The sequence below is a fragment of the Lynx rufus genome, unplaced genomic scaffold (assembly GCF_022079265.1).
Source record: "Lynx rufus isolate CCGP_SWC_20201006 ecotype Redwood Valley unplaced genomic scaffold, mLynRuf1.p SCAF_33, whole genome shotgun sequence".
Taxonomy (NCBI): Eukaryota; Metazoa; Chordata; class Mammalia; order Carnivora; family Felidae; genus Lynx; species Lynx rufus.
In genome coordinates, this window is record NW_025814849.1 from 2,012,699 (window position 1) to 2,039,771 (window position 27,073).

Below are 27,073 nucleotides of genomic sequence, written 5' to 3' on the forward strand. Positions count from 1 at the left end.
CCAAGGTCTTTCCATCTTTCTGCTTGGTTTTTCTCAGATTTTTAGCTTCTTTCTTCAGGATCAAAAAGTGACTTGTGTCCCCTTAGGCGTCACATCCTTGGCCAAGAAAGGAAGAAGAGTGGGGTCAGTCCTCTCTGCTTTGTCGTATCTAGAAAGGAAATGCGTTGCCCATAAGCAGATATGCCCTTAACTATAAATGAGGGGAATTGGATCACCTCTACCGTCCAGGTAGGCTGAGAAATGGAGAAGCCTGTTCAAAGGGAATGGAATTGGGGGCCGAGAGGCCAGTTCTCACCACCTTGCTGAACTCAACACACTCAGTTTCACTTGGCGAGGAGGAAGGAGGGTAGGAAGCTAGCCATGTTTGCCGAAGGGACAGTGATGAACACAGTTCCTGGGCAGACGGCTTCTCTCTCCCGTGCGTAAGACAGAGGGACGCTTGGTGCATCACACAGCAGAGAAGGTGGGCACCTGGCCCCACAGGGCATCAAAGACCCAAAGTTTGTTGACTCCTGAGCTAATCTTAAAGGATAAGTAAAGAGTCCCTTGAGAATGAGGGAGGGGCGATAGGACTCCGCAGGTAGAGGCATAAGTTAAGAAAGGAGATCTACATCCCTTCAGTGTTTTAAAAGACTCTCACGCAGTTCTGTATTAATGTATCGTATCACGAGACTCAGGGAGATGAGACCAGAAAGGCGCCTCGGGTCGGGGTTGCCTGGCATGCTCCGCTTCCAGTGGGTTCAATTCCCGGAACAACAGCCTGCATCCCGTGCTTCAATCAGCCAAGGGGTTGAACTTAACCTATGGGGCGGGTAAGACCATGGGCTTGGAGTCTCAATTCCTAGGTTGAAATCCTGCTCTCCCCCACCGACCCTCTTTGTGCTTTATTTTTCTCGTCTCAAAAGGGGAAAATAAGAGTGATTACTTCCAGTGGGTTGTTGTGAGACATAGTGAGTGGGACAAAGAATGGTGGCTGATACATGGTAGTGAACCATAACATGTGGAGGCGATGGTGATGATGATGGTGATGGTGATGATGATGATGGTGATGATGGTGATGGTGATGATGATGGTGATGGTGATGATGATGATGGTGATGATGGTGATGGTGATGATGATGGTGATGATGATGGTGATGGTGATGATGATGATGGTGATGATGGTGATGGTGATGATGATGATGGTGATGATGGTGATGATGATGATGATGATGGTGATGATGGTGATGATGATGGTGGTGATGATGATGATGGTGATGATGGTGATGATGATGATGGTGATGATGATGGTGGTGATGGTGATGATGATGATGGTGATGGTGGTGATGATGATGGTGATGATGGTGATGATGATGGTGATGGTGATGATGATGGTGATGATGGTGATGATGATGATGGTGATGATGGTGATGATGATGGTGATGGTGATGATGGTGATGATGATGGTGATGGTGATGATGATGGTGATGATGGTGATGATGATGGTGATGGTGATGATGAAGGTGATGGTGATGATGATGGTGATGATGATGATGATGATGGTGATGATGATGATGGTGGTGGTGATGGTGGTGATGATGGTGGTGATGATGATGGTGATGATGATGATGATGATGGTGATGATGGTGATGATGGTGACGATGATGATGGTGATGATGGTGATGATGATGATGATGATGGTGACGATGGTGATGATGATGATGGTGATGGTGATGATGATGGTGATGGTGATGGTGGTGATGATGGTGGTGATGATGATGATGATGGTGATGATGGTGATGGTGATGATGATGATGGTGATGATGGTGATGATGATGATGGTGATGATGGTGATGATGGTGATGATGATGGTGATGGTGATGATGGTGATGATGATGGTGGTGATGATGGTGATGGTGGTGATGATGATGGCGATGATGGTGATGATGATGGTGATGGTGATGATGGTGATGATGATGATGGTGATGATGGTGATGGTGATGATGATGATGGTGATGATGGTGATGATGATGATGATGATGGTGATGATGGTGATGATGATGGTGATGATGATGGTGATGGTGATGATGGTGATGATGATGGTGGTGATGATGGTGATGGTGGTGATGATGATGGCGATGATGGTGATGATGATGGTGATGGTGATGATGATGGTGATGGTGATAATGATGGTGATGATGGAAGGGCCATGTGAAGACAAAGGCAGAGACTGGAGGCCCTGGGGACATCATGTGGAAAAAGACACAGTCTCTGCCTTCCTGGAACTTACATCCCAGAGGAGAAGACACAATAAAGCCATAAACGGAGAATCACATGATCCCCATCGTGCAGAAATAAGGCTACAAAAAATAAGTGAAGGTTGATAATGGGTTAGGACAAGCTTTCTCAGCCTCAGTACTATTGACCACTGGCCAGCCGAGTCTTTGTCGTACGGGGGGCATCCTGGTCTTATGAGATGTTTAACGGCATCCCGAGAGTCCACCAGCTAGATGGCCAGGAGCGTCCCCTACTTGCTCCAGCCAAAAATGCCTCCCAGTCTTGCCAGACGTCCTCTGAAGGACAAAACGTCCCTGGTTAAAAGCACAGGGCGGACGGAGCGTGCCTGAAAGTGGATGGTGCTGGTTCCCTAGGAAGTGTAAGGGCGTCTCTCTTTGTTCATTTCTTGGGGACGCCATTACAAATCCCACTATCCTTGGTGGTTTACATCCACAGAAGTTTCTGGAGGCCAAGAATCTATAACCAAGGCATCAGTGGGTTGGGTTCTGGGGGAGAATCCTGCCCGCACCCCTTCTGGCTTCTGGTGGTTACAGGCAGTAATGGTGGTGGTAATGATGGCCACTTTGGCTTGTGGCCGTGTCACTCCAGCCTCTGCCCCCATCTTGACTTGGCCTTTCTGTTTGTCCTCTGTGCCTGCACGTCCTGAATATCCCTCTCCATCCTGACAGGGAAATCAGTCCTTGGATGCAGGGTCCCCCTAAGTCAAGGGTAATCCATGCGGAGATTCTGAACTTACTACATCTGCAAAGACCCTGTGTTGCACGCACAGATTGCACGCACAGATCAAGGATGAGGAGTTGGATGTATCTTCTGGGGGACACAGTTCACTCCATGCACTCCCTACAGAGGTGATGGGTGAGGGGGTGAGGCACGTACAGAAGTATGTGTGTGAGAGAGAGAGAGAGACTCCAGGAAGGGTCACGGACGCAAAGCTGAGGGATCGAGCACGGGCTGTGGGGGCATGAACGAGCATGGTGTGTCGGGGCAACAACAGTGGCCTCTGGGTTCGGGCTGTCGGGATCCGGGCTGTATGGGTCTGGAGAACCTGGCCTTCGGGGGCCACAGGAAGAGGCTTGTCTTGTCTTCTTAGAGCTGTGGGAGCTGCCCAGTGTGAAACCGGGCTTGCTCTGGGTTTGTTAAAGTTCCCCGTGTTCCCTTTGGTGGAGACTTGGGGAGAGAGGGATCACTTTGCAGCTGTTAACCATCCGGAAGCGGTAAATACCAGGAGATTGTTGGAAATCACCAGTTGAGGATTTTTTAAAGGAAGCGAACAAAGAAACGACACCGTAGCCTGCCCCAATTATCTCCTGGGCTCCGAGTCACCAGGTGCAGTGACAAGGCTGGTTTTCTTCTTCTGATTTATGAGGGTCTCAGAGTCTGCAGTTTGAAACTGCTGATAGAATGTGTTCTGGGATGTTTTCCCAAGAATCTGAAACTTTTCTTCTGGTCTCACAATAAATTTCCTGTGATTACTCGCTCAAGGACTTGATAGGGAAGAAAACCTCCAGAATCTCTCTTGTGGCCCAATACCCACTTTAAATATCAAGAGATGCCCGTACTGTTAGTTACTATAAAAGGGAAAAGGAGGGCCATGGCCTCCTAGGATTCAGAGGGTGGCCCGCTCATGAACTAGAAGCCGTAGACAAGCCCCTCAGATCCTAGGGGTCTCGAGGCTTGTGTGACAGGTGTCACTCACCCTCTAAAAGCTGATCAGAGGTGAGATTATTTACGCGCCGTAGAGATTTTGAAAGCCAGCCTGGTGCTTTGGCCGTGGGAGGCATTCAGAACAATCGGTTGAATGAATGTTTGTCTCACAGATGAGAAAACCTCACTCATGCGGGGTATTCATCCCACTGCGTATTGACAACAGAAAGCATGAGGGAAAGAGAAAGAGAGGGGAAGGAGCTTGATCCCACCGCTCCCGGATCCCTTGGCTTTCGCCTCTCTGACCTCTCGCCACGTGAGTCAACTGTGTAAAGATATGCGTCGGGTCACTGCGTGGGCTTCCCTGAAGGATACCACCTGCCTCGTGTGTCCAGCTGCAGAAACATCTATTGGCCTGATGCTGGAGGGAGTCGCTTTCCGGGGTCACCCCGCTCAGGGACAGGACGTTGTTCTTCCCCGTCATGCTTTCCGGAGGACTTTTTCCGAGGATGCGCTGACCGTGTATTTTTGCCTCACGGACTGACCGTAAAACGTCAGTTCCATGGCGCAACTGCTAACAATGACCCATCGGAAGGTGGTGAGATCACTTTAGTGGGTATTTTTTAATTTAAAGGGAATCAGAACAGCATAGAGTGTGGTGGAACCGGCCGTCATGGAATAGAGCAGAGTAGAACAGACAACAGAGCGCTGTGCCCTGCGACTGTAGGTGTGTAAGTGCGTGTCCTCGTGGTGATGAAGATGTGTCCCCTGGGGACGCACCTGCAAATGCGTGAAAGCACCGCCCGCCCTTCCGCTTCCGTGTCCTCGTTGCTACGTCGTGAAGCGGGGAAATCGCTCGGACCGAATGGTTTGGGTTCATGGAAAGTCATTTCTCTGCCATTGATTTTCTTTCCTCCAGAACAGCGCGGGCTCTTTCCCTCGGTCGGGTAGTTAGCAGTGTGATGCGAAGCCTCCGTTCCGACGTCCCCAAGTCTGTGCCTCGGGTTGCCTCTCTGCCCGTGGCATTTCCACGGATGGGTCCCCCAGCTGGTGCGAGATCCAGAATTGGGCTCGGCGTACAAGAATGCCTTGAGCATGCACCCGGGAATCTGAGCTGTGTGGCCACAGTTTGGGCTTGTCACTGTGCCCGTTTAAAAAGCTGGCATGGAGATTGAAGGAGAGAACAGAGTTTGGGGGTGCCCAGGTGCTGGGTGGCTCAGTCGGTCACACGTCTGACTTTTGATCCGGGCTCAAGTCATGACCCCACGGCTTGTGAGATCGAGCCCCGTGTTGGGCTGTGTGCTCACGGTGTGGAACCTGCCTGGGATTCTCTCTCTCCCGCTCTCTCTCTGCCCCTCCCCTGCTTGCACACGCTGCCCACCCCCTCTCAAAGTCAACAGACTTTTTTTTTAAAAAGAAGAGAGCAGAGTTTTTAAAAAGCATCAAGTGCAACTCTTCATTTACACCTTCGTTACACGGTGAGGGGATCAAAATTTAACAGAACGCGCCCGGTTCGTGCCTCTCCCGCTTTTACAGGACAGGAGCACACGGTTTCCAGGCTGTGCTCATCAAAGAACTAACTGGCCCTGTTAGGGTGTCTCTGCCTGTTGCCGGTTCGGTGGTCATGGTGACGTCGATTTCCCCGGGCTCAGCGAGGAGGTGAGGACCAGTTTACAAGGTGCACAAGCTGCCCGGACCGCCCCCCCCCCCCCACCCTCTCCGCCCCTGCTCGGGACAGGTAGCATCCCGGGCTACCATCGGGGAGAGATGTGGGCCGAGGGGCAGGTTGTAGGGAGAAGGAGGGAAGGTGGACGTCCTGGGTGGTGTTGGTGCAGATGGGCTAAGCAGGTGCTGCTGTGCCTCCCTCTGCATTCCGTCAGCAGATCAGCCCATGTGACGCGGGTGGTCCTGGTGGGTTTTTCTCAGCTGGGCTCTTTACAGCCTGTATCAGTCACCTACGGCCGCTGTGACAAAGGACCACAAACCAGGTGGCTTGAAACAACACAAATGTACTCTCTTGTAGCTCTAAAAGAAGGCCAGACGTCCAACGCACTCCCTCCAGAGGCCCTGGGGCGGGATCCTTCCCGGCCCGTCTGGCGTCTGGTGGCTCCCGACGTCCCTTGTCTCGTCGCCGCGTCATGCCAACCTCTGCCTCCCTGAACACATGGCCTTGCCTTCCTGTATCATCTCTTCTGTTTCTTCAAAGCAGGGGGTTAAAGGTCCACCCCAAATCCAGCACAATCTCATCCCAGGATCCTTAATTCCATCGGCAGAGATCCCTTTTCCGTGGAAATAAGGTCACCTTCGCAGGATGTGGGGTTTCGGAGTGGACCTGTCTTTTTAGGGCCCACCGTTCGACCCACGGTACGGTCCAAGGGAGGAAGGAAATCCAGTCTAACGGGGTCAGGGGATAGCTCTGTTCCGTAATCACCTGCCGGAGCATCCGGTGTGCTGTGACCTGGGGGACAGTGTGTTAGGACAGGTGGAAAGAGAAGGAGGTGGTGTTGTGATAGGAGGCAAGCCACTCCGTCCCCCATGGCCCCGCTCCCTTCCCTGGGAGATCACCTTCTCTCCAGCCTCTCGCTCTGTTGTTATCTTCCCCATGGGACGCACAGCAGCCCTGCCCCTGGTTTGCCTCCTTCTGCGCAACTGCCTCTACCAAAGCTAACACACTACACGCTGTACTTCTTCTCGTCCCTGTTGTCAGAAAGTAAGTTCCAGAACGACAAGATCTCGGTCTCTCTTGTTCACTCTTTAAACCTCGGTGCCTCGAACGGTGCCCGGCACATAGTAGGTGTTCGGAGACTGAGTGTGGGGCGCGTGGATGGCTGGTGGGGCGGGTCAGCGGAGGCTAGTGTGAACTAGGTTAGAGAATCTGCACACAGTAGGGTAGCAGGTGTGAGGTCCAGCTCCCCTCCCCCGTGTGTTCTACATTTTGCATTGCCCTGCATCTCCACTTTTTTCTACACGAGATCTCTAATGCCTGGGCCATTATTTATTCTTCATGACATTTTAATGTTTATTTATTTTTGAGAGAGAGAGAGAGAGAGAGAGAGAGAGAGAGAACAAGCAGGGGAGGGGCAGAGAGAGAGGGAGACACAGAATCAGAAGCAGGCTCCAGGCTCCAAGCTGTCAGCACAGAGCCCGACGCGGGGCTCGAACCCACGGACCGAGAGATCATGACCTGAGCCAAAATCAGCACCACCCAGGCGGGTTTCGACTGTACAAATAAGCTGCCGTGAGTAGGTGGCCTCTCAAATACGGAATCCATGGGAGTGGGGATCGGCTGTGTCTCCGGTGTGGCCCCGCTGACGACGTGCACCTGCTCTACTTGTGTGGGGCGCCTCCCGGGAAGTAGGTCCAGATACAGCCAGGAAACCCGAAGCCGCTGATGCCGAAGGCACGTGCCATGCGGGGGGACCCTCAGTCTTTGCAGAGACAGCTTCAGCTGGTGGTTGTGGATGCTCGCGTTAGAAGGGGCTGAACGTAACAGCGACAACACGGAAGGGCGTGCGAACAACATGGAAGGGCGTGGGGAAGGAAGCCTATCTGGTCCTTCCAGGGCGTGACTTGTGGGGTGTCTGCGGTTCTGGAAGGCTGTCGTCCCAGGCCGGGCTCCTCGGAGACGCCCCAGACACGGAGCCTTCCAGGCTGGAGGCTGGACGGGACTTCACACCGGGAAGGTCACCAAGAACAGCTTGGAGAGGGAGACGTCTGTCAGCTGGAAGACGGCCAGCGGCAGGATGCAAACTTGAGTGGCTCACCGAGGAGCTCCCCTCGCTCGGAAAGCCCCCTCGGTTTTGTTCTGCCCTCGATTTTGTTCGCAGAGGAAAGTGCTAGAAGTTCTTCCACCCCCTGAGAGGAAGGGAGATTGGCTCTGCAGAGGACGGTGAGCACCAAGAAGGGGAGACCTTCCCCATGCCCTCTCTCTTTGTCCCCGTCCTGAAAAAGACCCCCGTCAAAGTTCCACATCCAGGGGCATCTGTTTTGCTGGTGTTTTCTGCACTCCAAGGAACTTTGCTTTGGGGAACACAAGTAGCCCGTCGATACATTAATGGCTCAGCTAATTGCCTGCTGCACGGGATCCAGGGCACCCCAGCATCTCACCAGGGAAGAATCTGACCTCATCTCGAAGCCCTGGCCCCTTTAATACTTTCCACGTACAGAGACACATCCCCGCCCAAAAATGCAGAGTGTTAGTTTCTGAGTTTGAAAAATGACACAGCTGCCTTCGTGTTGTGCTGGTTTTCCCCCCGTCTTCAAACCCAAGATATGTATTTTAATACCTGTGTTGCTGAATAGAGATCCAGACGGTGCTGACCAGGAGAGCCTCCACCAGGCTGGAAATGTCCCCGAGCGCTCGAAGTGCCGTGAGCAGCGCCGAGGAACTGAGTTTTTCATCATGTCTAATTTTCGCCAATTTAAATCTCAATACCCACGCGTGGCTGGCGGCTCCCATATGGGCAGCAGACATAGACCTGCGTCGCTTTTCTTGTTACTTCGCAAGTTAGCCTTTTACTACGGGAATTTCAAACCCATGCAAAAAAGGGGAGACTCTTGTACTGAATTCCCACGTATTCCCTTTCCAGCTTCAAGAACTATCAGTATGTCACGATTCCTTTTCCAGATTCTTCCTTTTAACTGCCTTTAAAAAAAAAATTATGTTTTAGACATCTTTCTCCAATGGATCGATGGGCGTTTGGGCTGTTTCTAATTTCCTGCTAAGACATGTAAGAGACTGAACTTCCTTATACGTTTCTCTCCGTGCATGTGGGGTGTGTGTGTATATATATCTGTGGGTGCATATGCATAAGTGTGCACGTGTGTGTGTGTGTGTGTGTGTGTGTGTTTCTCTAGGGCGGGCACTTAGAAGTGGATTGTGGGGTGGGTGCATTTTTTTGCCTTCACAACGGCCAGTGGCTCCTTCGTTTCCATAAGCAGAGAGACAGACGCAAGTTTGCAACATGATCCAGGCTCCGGAGGGGCTCACGGTGATGCCCAAATCCGCCCTCCGCGGTGATGGATGCTCGGGCCGTTTCCCATGGCGCTCAGGCTCTGGACACCTGACTGGGAATCCCTGGGTGTCCCTGGACTCAGGGCAAGGTGAAGGCAGGTCAGATTAATGCCACAAAGCCCTCCTGTTCTCCTAATCATTTCATCATTCCTAAATTTCTCTCCCCACCCCCAGGGGATTTCTATTTTCTCCCTCCCCGGCCCTTGTCTTGGCAGGGCAGGGGACCATTGGTGTTTTGAGAGGTTACTTGAATGGGTTTTTCCAGGCGAGTACTTTCCCATAAAGGCACAATTAATGCAGGAAGGAATCTGAAGTTCTGGGACGGAGAAGGCTAAGCCACTTTGCTCTCTCACAGCTCGCGAGGTTGTGCTTTGCTTCGAGGAATCCTGCCGTCGCAACTGCTCTTTTTAGCTGAGAAATCCCTCGAAATCAGGATCTTTTTGGGTTACCTAAGTAACTCTGCTTTTCAAACTGTTAAGAGAACTGGCATCTGTTCAGCCGGTGTGCTGAGGTCCAGTTGCTAACATCAGGTGTGGAGTTTCTCTAACCTGCTCAGTTAAAAAAAAAGAGAGAGAGAGAGAGAGAAATGTCTAAACCTGTAAAGTAAAAGGAGGCAGTCAGCTTCCGGAAAACGGAACGAGGGCAGAGTCGGATGAGCGACCTAAGTCATTACTGGAGGGACAGACATCTGGGAAGACAGGGGTCAGCACATCGGATTAACAGCAACCTTTCTGGTGTGCCGGACACGGGCCGGGGTCCCAGAGCAGGAGGCCAGCCACAGCCTGACACCCTGCAGAACACATTTGGGGTGCAGGCAGCCCCACGATAGGCCCGGGTGGGTCCCGAGGAACCTGCCATCAGCGCTGCTGTCCTGGCCCCTGTGACTGCACTGGGAGGGCCTTTATTTGGCTTCCAACAGGTGAAAGGGGGTCACAACACCGAAGGACCCTTTTTAGGGGCTCGTGTCATGAGTCAAAGATCAGATGCCAGTTTCCCTGAGCGAGGCGGGCCTGGCGACCCAGCACCCAATGGCCTTGCCACCGGCTTCAAGAGGCCACCGTGTGGGGACGTGCGTCATGATTCCTTGTCGTCGGAGTCCCAGGGATGTCCTGAGGCTGGAGAGTGGTGGTTCTTATGAATCTGTCTCGTTCCGTTCTGGTTTCTTCCATGTATGTCTAAGGGCTTTGGGTTCACTTACTCGGACCACGTTTGGGAGGTGGACATTTGGTCCCTCCGGCTCCCCCCTCCACGGCAACGGCACCAGATACCAACTCCGCTCCCGAGTGACGTCCCCCACCCTCCCCGCCCTGACACGCACACAGCTCGCTCACCAGCCTGCCACCCAACACCACAGAGCCCAAGTCCCCAGAAGCCCCTCCAGGCAGGTGCGCCCCTGCCCTGCAGTCCAGCCTCAGGACACAGCCTCGCGTCTTGAGATCTGTCGCTTGGTCTGGAAACATGCGAGAACCCTCCCAGCCCTCCTCCTCTGCCTTCTGCAGGTTCAGGAATCCAGGTGGGGCGGTCGGAATCCTGCACGACGAGGCATAGCTAACCTGTCAACCTCACCCTCCCCATCCGGGGGAAGCCGTGGGGACTGCAAACCTAGGAGGAACTTTTTATTGAGATACGTAGTTCGATCTAATTGACATCCCACGTTGTGTTAGTTTCCGACATTCAACGTCACGATTCGGTTGTGTATGTAATGGGGAAGGATCCCGGCAGGAAGTCCCGTTAACATCCGTCACCAGCGTTGTCACACGTGTTTTTGTTGTTGCGAGGAGACCTTTTGAGGTCTGGTCTCTTTGCAACTTTCAAACGTGCAGGACAGGGTTGTTAACTATAGTCGCCCTGCGGTGCGTTATATCCCGAGGACTTACTCATCTTATACCTGGAGGTTTGAGCCGTTTCACCCCTTCTGATGACCCCGGGAGGGTGACATAAACGCCCAGTTCCTCGCAGCGCCCCTGAAGCATGACGGGTGACCGTCGGATTTCCATCCCCTTCCCGAGAAGGTTGTTTGGGTTTCTCAGTTAAAGTCTGTGCCCAGGAGAGAGTACCCGGTGTGTGGACTGTTAGCGATGTGCGTAAAGCCACGTTTCCAGTTCATGCAGGGCACGCATCCACGTCTGTGCCGTTTCAGTCCTTCGTCGCAGCTGCCGGGAGCTGCCAGGCGGGAAATGAGACGCGTCTCAAAGCCGGAGAGGAGCCCCGTGGGCGCGGGTCCTTCGTACCAGCCTCACCACATGACACACAACGTGACCGGGAAAGAGCTGATCTGCAGCCCAGATGGGGTGGCAGGACCCGCGAGGGGGTGGGAGCCTGGCCTTCCCCCCCAGGTGGCCGTGACGGCCAGCCGTGACCTCCACGCCTGCCTCCTGCTCTGAGCTGGGGCCGCGGGCCGTCTCTGGACCCGGGCTCCCGCTGCCACGAGAGCCTGCTACGCGTCTGGAGCACGTGGCCATGGCCGGCTGGAAGGTGGGTGGCACTCGTGGGAGGCATGCGTGTGGAGGGCTGGGTACCAGTCCTGGTCCTCTGCCGCATTTAACTCAGCGGAGCCTGACGGGCCGCGAAAAGGCTCCCCGTCCTCCGGGTTGGGGTTGGGGTTCCGTCCCCGTCCCAGCCGCCCCTTCCTGGACTCGTTTGCGCCCTCTGTCCGGGTTGGTGGTGAACCCAGCACCCTTCTCCCTCTGACCAGCATTTATGGCCTCATCTCCGAGACTGCTGGGAGGCCCAGGGCTTGACGCGTGGGAGTCTCCACGGGAAGCCCTCCCTTCCTGCATGCAGGAAGCCCCCAGGTCCCGGCCGCCCCTGAAAGCGGGTTCCTCCCTTCCTCTCTCCCCCTCCCCTCCTCGTCTTCATGGCCGTGCACAAACCCTGGTTCTCACGGCCACGGTGGGAGGGGATGGATTCGGGGCGAGAAGGCCGGAAGCGTAGGCACGGCCTGGCACAGCCCAGTGTGGACCGCGTGTGCCCACAGCTGGAGCGGCGAACCCAGCCCTTTGCCCGTTAGCCTATGAGTTTTCCGGGTCCTGTGGTGGATTCTTCCAGCAATTCTAAGGAGCCCACCTGCTTGCGATCCAGTCCAGTTAGAACTGGAAGTCACTGAGAGGCACCCCAGCACTGTGGGGGGGGGGCGCGGGGTGCTTCCCGAGGCTGGCCGCTGCGTGCCTGGGGGACCGCGGGTCTTGGCTGTCCGAGGCGGGATAGACGACCGGCCACCGCTGCCTCGAGGCCGGCCTGGGTGTGGCCCTCACCCTGTCCCAGGGCCTTGGCCTCCCCTGGGCCCCCGGAGCATACCCTCTGCTGGTGGACCTTAGGAACGTGCCCTGGCTGGGTGGCCAGTGGTGCCTGTGTGCCTCCCCTGACTTTCTGCAGGAGGCCTCGTCTTTCAGAGCATCAGGTGCTCGGGGGAGCCGGGGCTGAGCCAGGGGTCTGGGCCTCTCCGGCAGCAGAACTTGGCTGAGTTAGCCTCCCTCCTTTGGGATCGGGGGCCTTAAGCACACCACGCCGGGAGGCCGGGGTGGCTGACCCCCAGAAGGCGGGGGGGGCAGCCAGGTGGGGGTTCTGGTGACCTGGAGACTCAGGGGGGGCACCTCCTTCTGGCTCCAGCCAATTGCAGCCAGGCAGGAAGGCAGCCTGGCGTTGCCCCCAATTCCAGTCTTTTAAAAGAAACAGAATCTAAATGTGTGTGCGTGCTCCCTGTAATTTTGAAGGATTGGCAGTCCTCCCTCTCTCTCTCTCTCTCTCTCCCTGCCCTTCTGCTTCTTCCCTTCCTCCCTCCATCCCTCTCTGTTTCTCTTTTAAGTAAACACTGGGCCCTGCAGGGAACCTGTCTGGGGGCCCCCAGGAGTCAAGGCCAGAGATGTTGGCAGGACGTGGGAATCTGTTGGCCACTCAGGGACGGGTGGCCTGGGGTTCACTGGCACTCGGGCATCTGTTCTGTTCTTTCGCTCATTCGTTCGTTCATTTGCTCATTCATTCATTGATTCACTAATTCACTCATTCCTTCCTTCCTTCACTCATTCGCTCATTCACTACTTCCTTCATTCTTTCATTCACTCATTTGTTGATCCACTAATTCATTCACTCACTCATCCGTTACTCATCCATTGTCTCGTCCGTTCATTTACTCACTCACTCATTTATTCCTTCATTCACTCATCCATTCACTCATTCACTCACTCATTCACTCATTCAGAAAGTACCTACTGCGTGTCCCCTGTTCCCGATACCTACCTGAGCGCTGGGTCATGGGTTTTCCGGGCCAGCAGGAAGGACAGTTTCTGGTAGAGGGCACTGAAGCAAAGGAACCAACCAGTCAACCAGAATGATGTTGGACAGATGGGCAAGGGCCACAGACGGCGGAAGGGGAGCGCGGGTGCAGGCGGCTGCACCGGAGGAGGCGGGAGGTGAGCTCCTGCCCACAGACAAGCCCCCCTTCCCAGACCCGACGCTGTATTTCCTGCAGTGTCAGCACCAGGGTCCCAGGCACTGTCTTCGTCACTGTGGTCCCCTCCCTGTCTGGAGCAACGTCTGGAGCAACGTCTGGCATGGAGTAGGTGCTCAGTAAGTCGTGTTGAACGCAATGAACTCCAGGGAGATAGCGCAACAGGTGCACCTGTGCAGCCTGGACGACCCCCCCCCCCCGCCCCCCGACACCAGGTGTTCCCAAGGAAATCATCCCGTCCGCCCAGGGTCTAGTGACCCCTTCGTGTCCCAGGATAAAGCAGGCATTTGGATGCCCGTGTCTCTGTGTTAATCCCATTACCTCCCCTCTCCTTTGAAGCCAGATGCTAGAACACAGAGAAAGGGAAGGAAAAAAAAAGTAATTGTACCTTTAAGTGGTGCACCTGCTGTAAAGCCAGGCACAGGGCTGAGGCTACACCCGCTTTGTTGTTTTCATCCGTCCAAGCGCGTTGCCGCAGGCCCACTGCCACGGGCCGCTTCTTAGAGCATTTTAATTGCGTTAACTAATGGTCGAATACTCTCTCTCTTATTTTGTAAAGTAAAATAAAGCATCCAGTGAAGCTAAACTCCGCCTGGCCATCTGAAAGATCCCATGTTCCTCCTTCCTTCTCTCAGGTGGCCCCTATTTGAGTGCGACGTCGTCATGAAAAACTTTCAAAACATTTGTGTGCTTGTGCGTGTGCTGTTCTTGCGTTTTTAACATAATGATGTTACGTCTCTTCATATTTATTAATTTTTAGAAATATCAGTATTGAGGGGCCTCTGGGTGGCTCAGTCGGTTGAGCGTCCAACTCTTGAATTTTGCTCAGGTCATGATCTCACTGTTCTTGGGCTCGAGCCCCACATCAGCCTCTGTGCAGACAGCACGGAGCCTGCTTGGGACTCTCTCTCTTCCTCTCTCCCTGCCCCTCCCCTGCTTGCATGCGTGCTCTCTCTCTCTCTCTCTCTCTCTCTCTCTCAAAATAAAATAAACTTAAAAGGAAACATCAATATCGATAGTTATTTTTAACGTAATTATTTTAACATAAATGATCTTCCACTTCTGTGATCATGGTCACCCAATTCTGTCTACACAAAATCCATTCTCCCCTCCTGTTCCTTTACGTGGTAATTTGCTGGGGGTGGCAATGTGCCCGGTTAACAATAGTCACCTTTCCACATCCCCCGCAGCTGTGTAGTTATGAACCAATATTGGCAAGAAGTTATAAGCTGAAGTTTACTGGGAGAGTCTCCCGGGGAAAGCCAAGAAAGGAGCCAACATTCCTTAATATACTCACCTGGTAGAGACAGTGTTCCCTTCATTTTTTTTTTTTCCTCTCGGGAATTCGGATGCAATGGCTGGCTGGCTAGCAGCACTTTTGTGATCATGAGCGTGAACGCTTGCGTTAGAGACGGTGGTACAGGAGGATGAACGGAGCCTGGGTCCTTAATGACTCTGTGAATAAGCCCTGGGAAGTGTTTCTGTGAGGCTCTATGGGAAAACGAATCTGTAGCAAAATGTGATTCAAACCGATACTTGTGTTTTTTGTGTAAGTGGCACTGTTCCGCAACCTCGTTTCAGCCGGTGCCGTTTCCCGGAGGTCCTCCCGCGCTGATACCTGTCGTCGTCGGCTTTAGCTGCTGCCCCGTCGTAGCTGAAATGAACAGGTGTGCCGTGTGCCAGGCACGACTCGGGGTCCTTTACATCGGTAGCTGCTCTAATCTTCAAACAGTCCCCTGAGGCGTGTGCCGGTGTTGAGTTCATTACACGATGGGGGGCACAGGCAAGCTAATAAGGAAGCGGCCGGCCCTCGCAGCCAGGAAGCGGCAAGGCGGGGATCGGCACCCGGGGAGCTGGCCCCCCAGCTGGCCTCTAGACCGGGCCCCTCCCTCTTCCCCGGGTTGTCCACAGTGTTCTGTCGTGTGGCTCCCTGCCAGGAAGCCCTCCACCCTCGCTGGGCGTTTACATCATGTCCAATCTGGGGCGTCGCAGTGGACCCTTCGGAGCTGCCCACCTGCGCCCGTGGGCGGGAGTGGCCCCGCGGCAGCTGGGGACCAGGAGGAGCCCGGCCAGCGGAAGGAGCACTGAAAATCCCAGCGGGGGCCGGCACAGTGCTCCCCTAAACGGCAGGGACAGCTGGCGCTTGTGCGGCGACCGGCCCTTTCTCACCACTGACCCCTGCCCCAAGGGGGGAGGTGGCCAGCACGCAGCGGCCAGGGCCCACGGCGGGTCTCTGCCCCTCCCCCTAGCACCCTGGGTCTCCCCCTTGTGCTCGGGTTGTGGATGGGGGGCTGTTCTGCCATTCTTTCCTCTTCCACTTGGTCAGGCCTTTGTCCCAGGGAGAGAGGAGGTCTGGGCAGGGCCTCCCGAGGCCATTCTGACAAGCTCCGACCTCGGGCCCCTGGTGGCTCGGGCCACGAAGCGTCCGACTCTCGATCTCGGCTCAGGTCGTGATCTCACAGTTCGTGAGTTTGAGCCCCGCACTGGGCTCTGTGCTGGCCGTGCAGAGTCTGCTTGGGCTTCTGTCTCTCTCTCCCTCTCTCTCTCTCTGCCCCTCCCCTCTCTCATACTTGCTCGCTCTGTCAAAACTAAAAATAAAAAAATAAACATTGGAAGTTTGAACTGCTCCGTCCTCTTTCCCTTGTCCAGAGCTCTCTAGGTTGGTGAGTTTCCAAAGGGGAGGGCGCAGCTTTCTGGAACAATCGCAGACAGAAATGGCCCCCAGCACTCAGGTCCAGCTGGATGCCGGGGGAGGGGAGGGAGGCAGGGAAGGCATCCCACGAGGACAGCGACACCGAGTGAACATCGGTCCTTGTCACCGTGTTCAGAAACAGCACTGGCAGCGAGCCTCGCGGACCCCGCCTCCTGCCCCGCGCAGACCCCTCCCCCCCCCCCACGTGGCTCCCGACCCCTGTCAGCATCCCCAGCTCGGTCCTTCTGCCTCACACTCCCCATGGCCACCTTCTGCTGCTGCTTCTCGCCGTCTGTGGCTCGTCCCTCTCCTCTGCTTGCAGCCCACTGAGCCTGACGCACGTAGTCGACTTGCGTGTGTCTTTTCCGACAAAAGCGAGGAGGCACAGGACACCGAGAAGGCTCTCGGGGAACGTTCGTTGAATGACGAGCACGCCTCATGCTATCCCCTGTTGGTTTTCTGTGTGTGAGATTCTGTTAGGACAAAGATTGATGTCTTACCCCTGCAACGGTAAATAAGGACATGAGTGAGCTTACTGGGCTCGTCAATAAAGAACAGGATGCTGAGGGGCGCCTGGGTGGCGCAGTCGGTTGAGCGTCCGACTTCAGCCAGGTCACGATCTCGCGGTCCGGGAGTTCGAGTCTCGCGTCGGGCTCTGGGCTGATGGGTCAGAGCCTGGAGCCTGCTTCCGATTCTGTGTCTCCCTCTCTCTCTGCCCCTCCCCCGTTCATGCTCTGTCTCTCTCTGTCCCAAAAATAAATAAACGTTGAAAAAAAAAAGAACAGGATGCTGAGTATCAGTTCAAAGGAAGCCCATCTCAGGCTGGCTTCTAAGCCGCGAAGGGAAAACTCCAGAGACCCCCCCGCCTTCAGGCGCTGCTGGGTCCAGGGGCTCCCTCTCTTTCCTCAGCGGGAACCTGACTTTCAAGCAGGAATTCTGCATCTCTGGGCTGACACAGTGTTTAGAATAGCACTCCCACCGTTCCTGTAAGTACTTAAATGTTTTAGTTACTTTAACAAGGTCTGGCACCCTAACTCCGTCTTCCAGGCGGGACAGCATCGAGGTGAGCACACAGGGCTTCACTTCAAATCCTGATTCTGGGATTCCTAGCTGTGTGACCTTGGGTAAGGCACTTAACCTCTCTGGGCCTCGTCTCCTCATGTCTGAAATGGGGTAGCAGGAGTACGTAACGCACGGGCCCTTGAAGGTCTGTAGGAGTACGTGGCGGTGTGAGATGGGAGGAGACGAGCCACCCGGGCGTTGATCGTTGGGGCTGCTGTTTTCATCCTCCTGGGTCGATAACGCAGGTTCGTGAGGCCAAGATTTCATCTTCCGTTGTAGGGATTTTTTTTTTTTTCTCCTTTGGCTTTTTTTTTTAAAGAATTCTCCGCCGTACATTCTCCATTCTCCTCGGGCAGCTCTGTGTCAACGTCTTCTTTCACGGGAGAAAAGTTAAAGGCGGTGTCACGAACGAGAACAACACCTTCATCTTCTGGTGTATTCTTTCCTTTTTTTTTTTTTTTTTTTGTTTACTTCGCCATCAGGAAAGCATTTTCTACTTTGTGTCCTAAGACTTCTCATTAATATAATCATCCTAAATACTGGTGTAGCCAAACCAAACTGCAGATGGTAACTAGCAGGCAAATGAGACTCATATGTGGGGAAAAATGAGAATGAGTCAATGGGATAGAGCAGAGGTTTTTTTTTTTTTTTAATTATCTGTAATTAGTGGGAAAGAAAATACGTAGGCTATATTAAAAATAAGCTCTTTCTTTTTGAGGAAAAAGACCATCATAAAGAACGGGGATGCTGTTCCCTTTTATTGACATGAATTGAGATAATTAGAACTCTCAGGATTAATGTAAGGTTCCATCATAAATAATACCACCATCTGCGATAAATAGATGCCTGTCTCCTTGAATAGACACAGCGAAACATTCTCAAACCATAAGCTATATGAGCACCAAATGCAGCCATTTAAATTCTGCTATAAAGGCTTATATTATGCAATTCTAAATCCCTTCTGATGTTTGATCAATTTTTTTTTTTTTTTGCTTCAATTTCCAAGCTGTTTTGGAGGCATAGTAAAAGCCGTGTTTACATTTCGGATCAATGAGCTAAACCTGGTGTATAATTCACATTGTAAAGGGCCCCGAAGAAAACACCAAGAAAGCCATCATCTGCGTGAAACACTACTCTTAGAAAGGCTTCGCTCCATCAGAAGTCAGCCAATGGTGGCTGCCACTACCTGTTTTTGTACAGTCCCCAAGAAGAATGCGTTTACTTTTTTTCATGGTTTAAGAACATTTTTTAACGTTTAGTTATTTTTGAGAGACAGAGCGTGAGCAGGGGAGGGGCACAGAGAGAGGGAGACGCAGAATCCAAAGCAGGTTCCAGGCTCTGAGCTGTCAGCACAGAGCCCGACGCGGGGCTTGTACCCAAGAACCATGAGATCATGACCTGAGCCAAAGTCAGACGCTTAACCTACTGAGTCACCCAGGCGCCCTAAAAACATTTCTTTAAACGGTAATGTGGCTGACATGTGACAGTTCTGTGAAATGTCGATTTCAGTGCCCATCAATCAAGTTTTATTGGAACAGGGACACGGTCCTGAGTTTCCATTTGTCTCTGGCTGCTTTCATGATACAATAGCAGGGCTGAATGGTTGCAAACAGAGGCCACTAGTCCCATAAAGCCTAAGATATTTACTCGCTAGACCTTGACGGAAAAAGCGGGCCCATCTCGTCTTTTTATGGCGTGCAAAGCCAACACCCTCCATTTGGCCAAAGCCACAGCGTACCGTTTTAGAAGCTTTTGGCTGAACAAAAAAACCGGTGCACGATGGACATCCTTCGGTTGACCCAACGGGAAGGGGGGCAGGGAGGCAAGATCCAGAAGGTCCAGGTTACGCTCATCAGGATCCTCTTTGTTGTAAAGCCCACCTGCCACACTCCTGTGCTGTGCCCGCCATCGCCGACTCTGTCCCTGGCGATCTCGCTCATAGTTCCGGGATGGACGACCGCGTTACTGGGGACAACCCGGTCCGTCACTTGCTGTTGGAGACAAAGACACTCGCTTCCCTGATTCTCTCAGAAGGGAGGACGCTTCTTGCCCGGAAGCTGCAGCAAAGCCCTCCTCATCACTTCTTGGTCCCAACTGGCCCAGGACATGGCCGTCCAACCTGAGCATGGTTCACTTTGAGGCCAGGTGATGCTCTGTGGTGGGGCTGTCCTGTGTGTGCAAGATGTTGAGCAGTATCTCTGGCCTCCACCCGCGAGACGGCACCCACCTCGACCACAAGGATCAAAGATGTCCCCAGACATTGTCAAATGCCCCCGGCGTCAGAAGTTGCCCTTATTTGGGAATCACCGGCTCAGGCCTGTGCGTAACTGAACAAGTTACTGGGAACAGGTTTGAAATTCCCCGTTTGTCTTAAACCGGGGATTGGCAAATACGGCATCACGGGCTTTACCCAGCCCCTGCCTGCTTTTGTGTGGCTCATAGCTAAGAATGGTTTTCACGTTTATAAATGGCTATATAAGCACCTGTGTAGTATTGATTTTGCCTCTTGGCCTGCAAAACCCAAGATATTCATTCTATGGCCCTTTCAAAAAATGTTTACCAACCCCTGATCTCAACCCTCCACCTTTATCCATCATGAAATTAAATTCGCAATCGTGTCACCTATCGAAATACATAACTAAATCACGTCAGCATGGGGCCGTGTGCTAGGCAGGAAAAACATGAGCGGAGTAATGGTGTCTTAGTAGTAAAATAGTATCTCCGTGCACGTACTGGAGAACCAGATAAACCAGTCAGGTGCTTCCTGTGTTTAGAGACCCCGTGGATGTGTCGGCCACAGATGCAGACTGGAGCGGACAGGTTTGGGCAACTTGCATTCGCAAGCAGATTGGGCATCGCTCATGTAATTTTCCAAAAGGATAAATGCTTCTTCGCTAAGGTTTCATCAATTGAAGTACAATTCGACCCCACTAGTTGCAATACTGGAAAATGCATATTATACAAAATTGTTGCCCTCCCCCCCCCCCCCCGCCACCCCACTGCTTTTTGTAGCCGTTCGAGATAGCTCGGTGGCTCGGGTATTTATGGTAGGTTTCTCACCCTCGTGGATGTCCACCGGAAGGCAGTGCCAGGCCGGGCAGGAGTCTGTCGTGTGGGGCCGTGTCATGCCCTGTAGGACATCTGGCAGAGCTGTCTAAATGCCCGTGGGGACCCACCCTCCGATCCTTGGCATAACCAGAAATGCCTCCAAGGTCCCCCGAATGCCATGTGCGCTGGGCTGAATGGTGCTCCCTCCGAAGACGTCTGTGCCCCAACCGCCAGGACCTTACCCGGCAGAATGGACCCTGAAGATGCAATGAGCTTAAGGATTTGAGATGCGGGGATTCTCCTGGGCCACCCCGGGGTGCCCGATCATCACCAGGGTCCCTGTGGGAGGGAGGCAGGAGGTCAGAGGCAACAGAAGCCGCAGGCTGCTGACTTTGAGGAGGGAGGAAGGGACCAAGGACCGCGGGCGTCTCTCGGCAGCGGAGAAGGTAAGGAAAGAGATCCTCTCTGCACCTCGCCACGAGGAACGCGGCCCTGCCCGCCCCCTCATTTTAGACTTTTGACCCGCAGAACGGCCAAATATTTTTCATCGTTCTCAGCTCCTCGGTTTGTGTCATTTATCACCACAGCAACAGGAAACGAATACACCAGCTCTCAGGGGAGCAGTTCCTTTGAAAGAACGGCAGCCGGAGCCCCAGAGCCCCCTGCGGACTTGGGGTCCACACCACACGCAGGGACACGCGGCCACATGGCCACCGCCATTCGCTCGACTTCAGGAAAATATAAGTGCCGTGCAGTTGAAACCTTGCATTTTTAGACTTATGGCTCTACCTAGTAAATGTTTTCCTCCGTGCGTGCGTACCCAAGGCACCATTCTCACACTGATAGAGTCAGAGTTTCCAAGTGTTTAGAGAATTCGTCTTTGAAAGGCATATGCTCTCCTGGGGCCGGGGGAGCGATGGAGTCACACGTCAGGGTGATTATGGAGCTCTCCCCGAGAAAGGGGGGGTGTCCCCCCAGGGGCTCAGAAGGAGGAGAGGGGTACCTGCTCGTTTGAAGGAGAGCTTCTCTGTTCCGAAATTGCAAAGCACACTATGTAATTTCAGCAAAGGATATTCAGGGGCCTTGTTCAGGAGAAGCACTGAAATAAAATAATCCATTTATCAAGGTGCCTTTTGTTTCAAGAAAAAAGAAACAACGCACCACATTTAGCAGAGAGAGACATTCTGTGTCTGGAGAATGTTAATAAATCACGAGCCCAGGAGAGGAGGAAAACCTCAGAATGCTCGCGCCGGCTTGTGTTTCAAGTAAGCAGCGGTGGCTTGGAAGGGAAATCCTATCAGGGTTTTCCTGCAGGCAATGGGGACAGGTAGGCTCTGTGTCCCGGGGGGTCTGACCCCAGGCAGCGGCATCTGGGGCCCAGCGCCCCCCCCCCCCCCCGGACTCACGGAAGGGTCCGCGGTGCGTGCCTCACGCAGAGGTCGTCGTGCCTCTTCTCGTCTCTGTGGCCTTGTAACCTCTCAGCACGGTTGGAATAATGGTCCTGCTCATCATGCTAAGAATGATAGTAATGATAAGAGCAAAACACTCTCTCTAGGTGTTGAGCGTGTTCTGGGGTATTTTGCTTCTTGGTTGTGAGCGGACTCCCCTTGTGGAAATGAGGGTTCTGGAGCTCGGAGGTTTAAGGTGTATATGCCTTGTGTATACACAGGTATGGCTATCACATCGTGCAGCAGGGCTTCCTTGGGTTTGGTCTGACCTCAGGAACGGCCTTATGCCACAAGCGTGCCTGTCCTCTCCCGGATTGACGCGGGTCTGGCCAGAATCCTTCCTCTGTCTCTTTTGTGCCTTTGGTGAAGCCCTGAACACCTCGCGTGCGAATCGAGTTAGCTTACGCTCTCCCAGCCTCAGCTTGACTGACATTCCCGGAGTGGACGGATCTTTCTGGAAGGGGACTGTCCTGTTGACATCACTGGCCTCCAGCCCGTCGATGCCGGGAGCATCCCCTTCTCCCGGTTGAGAGAATCAGGAATGTTCCCAGGCATTACCAGGTGCCTGTCGGAGACAAAACCACCCTTCGTTGGGAACCCGTTGTGCAGCCTCAGACAAGACACTGATGTTTTTTCTTAGAGCTCAAATACGCTAACTTTCCTAGGTGTTTGCTTTCCTCGGGCAAAATGAGGACATATCCGCTTCTTTTTGTCTCTCAGACAATGCTTTTAAAATCAAATAGCAAACCCAACACAGCGTAAACCCGGCCCGTCTGGAGAGCCTTTGAAACGCTCATGTGCCATGTTTTATGTTCTCCAGCTGAACAGGAAAGCAGGACCTAGGATTTTTACCAAGTGCCCAAGGCACGTCCACCGCTTACTCCATTCACAGCAAACCCCGGCCCCAACCCATGCCCCTAGACCGCCTTCCTGCTCCTCACGTGCCGAGGCCCCGAGCCTCTCCTGCTGGGATCCTCTGTTCATGCCCCCTCCCGGGGGGGGTCCTGTCTCCCATCTGGCCGACTTTCACGTCCCAGCCCAGGGAGAATCAGCTCCGAAGAATCCTCTCCAGTCAACACATCCACAAATGAGCATCGTGATGAAGGCGGTGTGCGTCCTGTTGGCCGAAAGGGTCATTTCCCCCCGTGTTATTCTGTCTGGGTGCAAGTGACACGGACCTCTCCTGTGTTCGCTATCTTAGAATCTCAAAAACCCAATTTCCGGCAGCAGCTTTCCCGTAGAGTTCTCCAATGAACACCTGATGGAGTGTTCCAATATCCCCAACACCGACAGGCAACACAGATAAAGAAAATGGATCAACAGGAAGGGAGACAGCAAATGAACGTGCCGTCAACCAGGAGGACAGATAAAAAGGTGCCACCATCAACTGCTCCCTTGTCCCCCTCTCTATGGCCTTAGGGAACCAGCATCGGACTTTTCCAGGGTTACTGTTTCAGATCAATGCAAATTACCGAATCATCCTATCTCTCTGGGAGACGTGGGAGCAGGTGAACCAGAAGGCGGGGGTGGATGTTTGTGCTCAATGGGTCACGGTGGCCATGGAATAGTTTCCTTGCCCTCGGCAGATCGAGGGTCGGGAGACAGATAGAGGGAAGGCTGGCAGTCCCCTCTGCTTCCTTAATCTGTTGGGTCGGGGTCCCCAAAACGTGAGATGAGTTTGGGTGATGGACAGGGTCGCAGCGTGGGAGGATGCCCGTGGTTGATTTTGGGGGGTACGGGGACATGGTGTGAAGTCACCCGAGTCTCACAAATGAGAAAGCGATTCCCTTTTCACTTCTGTTTGGATTATTCTAATTCCATCAAGGAGAAAGTCTCATTTTGGTGTCCTGTGTCTTTAGCACCTCACACTCAATAACCTCCCCACTTCACAAAGAAAGGGCAAGTGTTAGGCTCAGAGCCATAGACTGGCAACAGTTGGGAGCATTGGGTCCACTGGGATTATCTAAACAAATGTATGAATTAATTGCCTGATGTTTGATTAAGTATTTACTTTAATAAGTTATCGATAAAATCATCGATTAAGTTGTAGTGCGTAACTACACGGCTGATGTCATGAACGTGTTATCGGAGTGTCCGAAGCTTAGGAAACACCATCTTCGGTTTGAATTATTGTGTGTGCAGGGAGCTGTTCCTGGCCGTCATGGGCGTACATATGCTCAATAGATTCTTGTTTTTGAAGACTTTCTATTTTTAGACCAGGTTTAGGTTCACGGGAAAATTGAGGAGAAGATACAGAGAGTTCCCATGTACCCGGAGTCCCTCGTTTACGTTAGGGTTCACTCTTGGGTTGTATCTTCTGTAGGTTTGGACAAATGTGTAATGACATGTGTCTAGTGTTGCAGTATCATACAGAGTATTTTCACTGCTCTTAAAAAATTCTCTCTGCCATACTCGTTGGCTGAAGTAAGTCACGTGGCAACGTAGATGCAAGGAGTGGGCCAAGAGACTCTTCTTCTTGAAGGGAGGGCTGCAGGGCCACATGCGAAAGGTATAGATACAGGAGGAGAACTGGGGCCGTTTTTAATTGCTGCACACAACTACTGTTACGTCCCAAATGTTTGGCTCTATCTACCTACTCATCTATCTACTTCCTATGCACCCATCCATCCGTCCATCCATCCACCCACCTGTCCATCCATCCATTCACATTGCTGTCCATTCATCCATCAATCCACCCATCTGTCCATCCATCCACCCACCTGTTTGTCCATCCATCCATCCATCCATCCACCCACCTGTTTGTCCATCCATCCATCTGTCCATCCATCCATCCATCCATCAATCCACCCATCTGTCCATCCATCCACCCACCTGTTCATCCATCCATCCATCCATCCATCCATCCATCCATCCATCCATGGAAACTGAAGCTCCCAGAATGTGAGAACTTGGTCAAGATCCCATGATGGTTCAGTAGGTCAACGCTTGACACCTCTATGGCCAACCTTCATGCCTTTAACCCCCGTACTAGACCCACTTCCTTCTTCACGGTGTCTGTCTCTTCTTGCTCACATTAAATCTCTCATGAACTGGAAAATTCGGAACTGCATTTAGCGGGAAGGTAAGAGCGAGGTGCTTTTTCCTCCACCAGAAAGGTAAGGAGTGACCTACTTAAATAACAGAGAATCCCGAGAGAGAAGACAGCTAGACAGCACGCCCACTCCAGCTTTACTTTATAGAAAACAAAGTCAGCATTTACAAAAAAACAAAAGGTCCTATTTTAGGCTTTGTCGGGCATGGAAAATCCACAAAAACGTGGGAAAAAAGGAATCCCTACTTGCAGACAGAGTGAAAAACGAGGGGAAGGCTTCGTGGTGGTGCTTTCTTTGGCGGGGAGCACCCAGCACGCACGGGCTTAGCATCCTGTTCTGCTCCTTCAGAGAGCCTGCAGCCCCCTTCGCCCCAAACAAATCGGCCTCCAAATCTCCACGCTTCGGGGCTTCAGGGCGTTTTCGGAGAGGGATGGGCACCCGAGAATAAAACATCTGATGCGGCGGTTTGGCTCGGGTTTTGTAAAGTATTGCAGGTAGCTTAAATAGTCCATGGATCGTTTAAGGACACGGAACCAGAACTCTTTCTGGGATGTCCGACGCTGGCAGGGCCTTTTGAGGGCGATTTACCCCGGTTCTGGAATGGAGGGGAGAGAGGAGAGAGGGGGGGCTGTTGCCCTTGTTACTGGTGGTGTCAGCTCAGTCTCCGGCCAAGAGCAGGAGAGGACGCCGACTCTTTGAAAAGCCGTCTTGACAACCCAGCCCTTTTGGCCTCGGTGCCACCGAGGGCAGCTTTGATCGGCCAGCCGGTGTCCCTGCCGGGGGAGGATTAGGGGGGCTGCAGAGCTGAGAGGCACAGGCCGCCCCATGTGCTGGATGGGCTGTGCCTGCCGCGGTCAGGAGGAAGGCCAGCGGGGGAGAGAGCACTCGCCTCTTCCTCAGTATAGGAACGGGGGGCCGCGTCTGCGTGGCTGGGCTGGTTTTCAAAGACAAGGGCAAGGCCGTGGGCCTCGGGGGGCCTCGCAAAGTCAGCCACTGGGCGCTTGAACCTCCTAGTCGCGTGTGTAGTGAGTTTTCGTGAGCCACCCACGGTGCAAGTACGAGCCAGGGGGCACGTCTAGAGAGGAGAACCTTCAAACGGCAAGGAGTCTGCTGGCCGTATTGCCGGCCCTGCCTACGGGGGACAGACAAGGGCGGGCAGGCGGGGGTGATGCTCTCTCCCGTCTCAGCGCCGAGCTCCCGCCCCCGGTGGGGACTCACTGGGCTGCAGACACCAGTCGGGGCTTTCCTACTCGGATGCACCTGGAGGTCAAGCAGGTGTCTTAACTGAGCCCCGTGGCCTGCTGAGTGTCTCGCCCGCTTGTTGCCGGATCCTCCCATGTGTAAGGGGAAGCTGGAAACCCAGATGCCTCCCAGCCGTTAAAGATGGTTCCCATTCTTAGGGATTCTTTAAAACGCTGCGGGCAAGGGGCTCCTGGGGGGCCCAGTCGCTGAAGCGTCCGGCTTCGGCTCAGGTCATGATCTCACGGTCCGTGGGTTCGAGCCCCGCGTCGGGCTCTGTGCTGACGGCTCGGAGCCTGGAGCTGCTTCCAATTCTGTGTTTCTCTCTCTGCCCCTCCCCAGCTTGTGCCCTGTCTGTCTCTCTCTCTCTCAAAAATAAATAAACATTAAAAAAATTTTTTTAAATACTGTGGGCAAAACAAAGCCCATCGCCAGGCTGGGTAGGATGCCATAAGTGAGCAGTTTGCAAGATCGCCCCATTTGCCCTTTTTTTTTTTTCCTGTTTTGACTTTATGAACTTTTTTGTTCTGCAAAACATTTAAACAGTCCTTTACACAGGCAAGGTTATCACTTTGTTGAAAATTGCATTTGGATCTGGAGTCATAATTAGAAAGCGTTCCCTACACTCAGCTCGTAAAGGAATTCATCCATTGTTTTCTTTTAGTACTGAAAAAAATTTATTTCCTTTTATCTAGATCACTGATTTACATGAAGTTTATTCATGGTATGGTGTAAGATATGGATCTAATGTTGTCTTTTGTCTCAGGTGGCTAGCCAGTTGTCCCAGAACCATTTATTAAAGTGTCTCTCTTTGGGGCGCCTGGGTGGCTCAGTCAGTTAAGCATCTGACTCTTGATTTCAGCTCAGGTCTTGATCTCACAGTTTGTGAGTTTGAGCCCTGCATCAGGCTCTGCACAGATGGCGTGGAGCCTGCTTGGGATTTTCTCTCTCTCACTCTGCCCCTCCCTGTTCTCTCTCTCTCTCTTTCCGGCGCAAAATAAATAAACATTAAAAAAGCAAAAACAGAGGTCTCTTTTCGCCTCACGATTTGGGTACTGCCTTTATCACACGCTAAATTTCCAGATGCACCCGAGTTCTTTTATGGACCCCTCGGTTCCACTGGTCCGTTGCTCTGTTCACGTATCCCTGC

General features: G+C 53.0%; 1 protein-coding gene across 1 annotated transcript in view; it reads left to right on the forward strand.

Moving 5' to 3' along the window:
- TMEM132C (transmembrane protein 132C) overlaps positions 1-27,073 on the forward strand; it is a 309,813-nt gene that overhangs the window by 78,160 nt on the left and 204,580 nt on the right. The window lies entirely within an intron of this gene.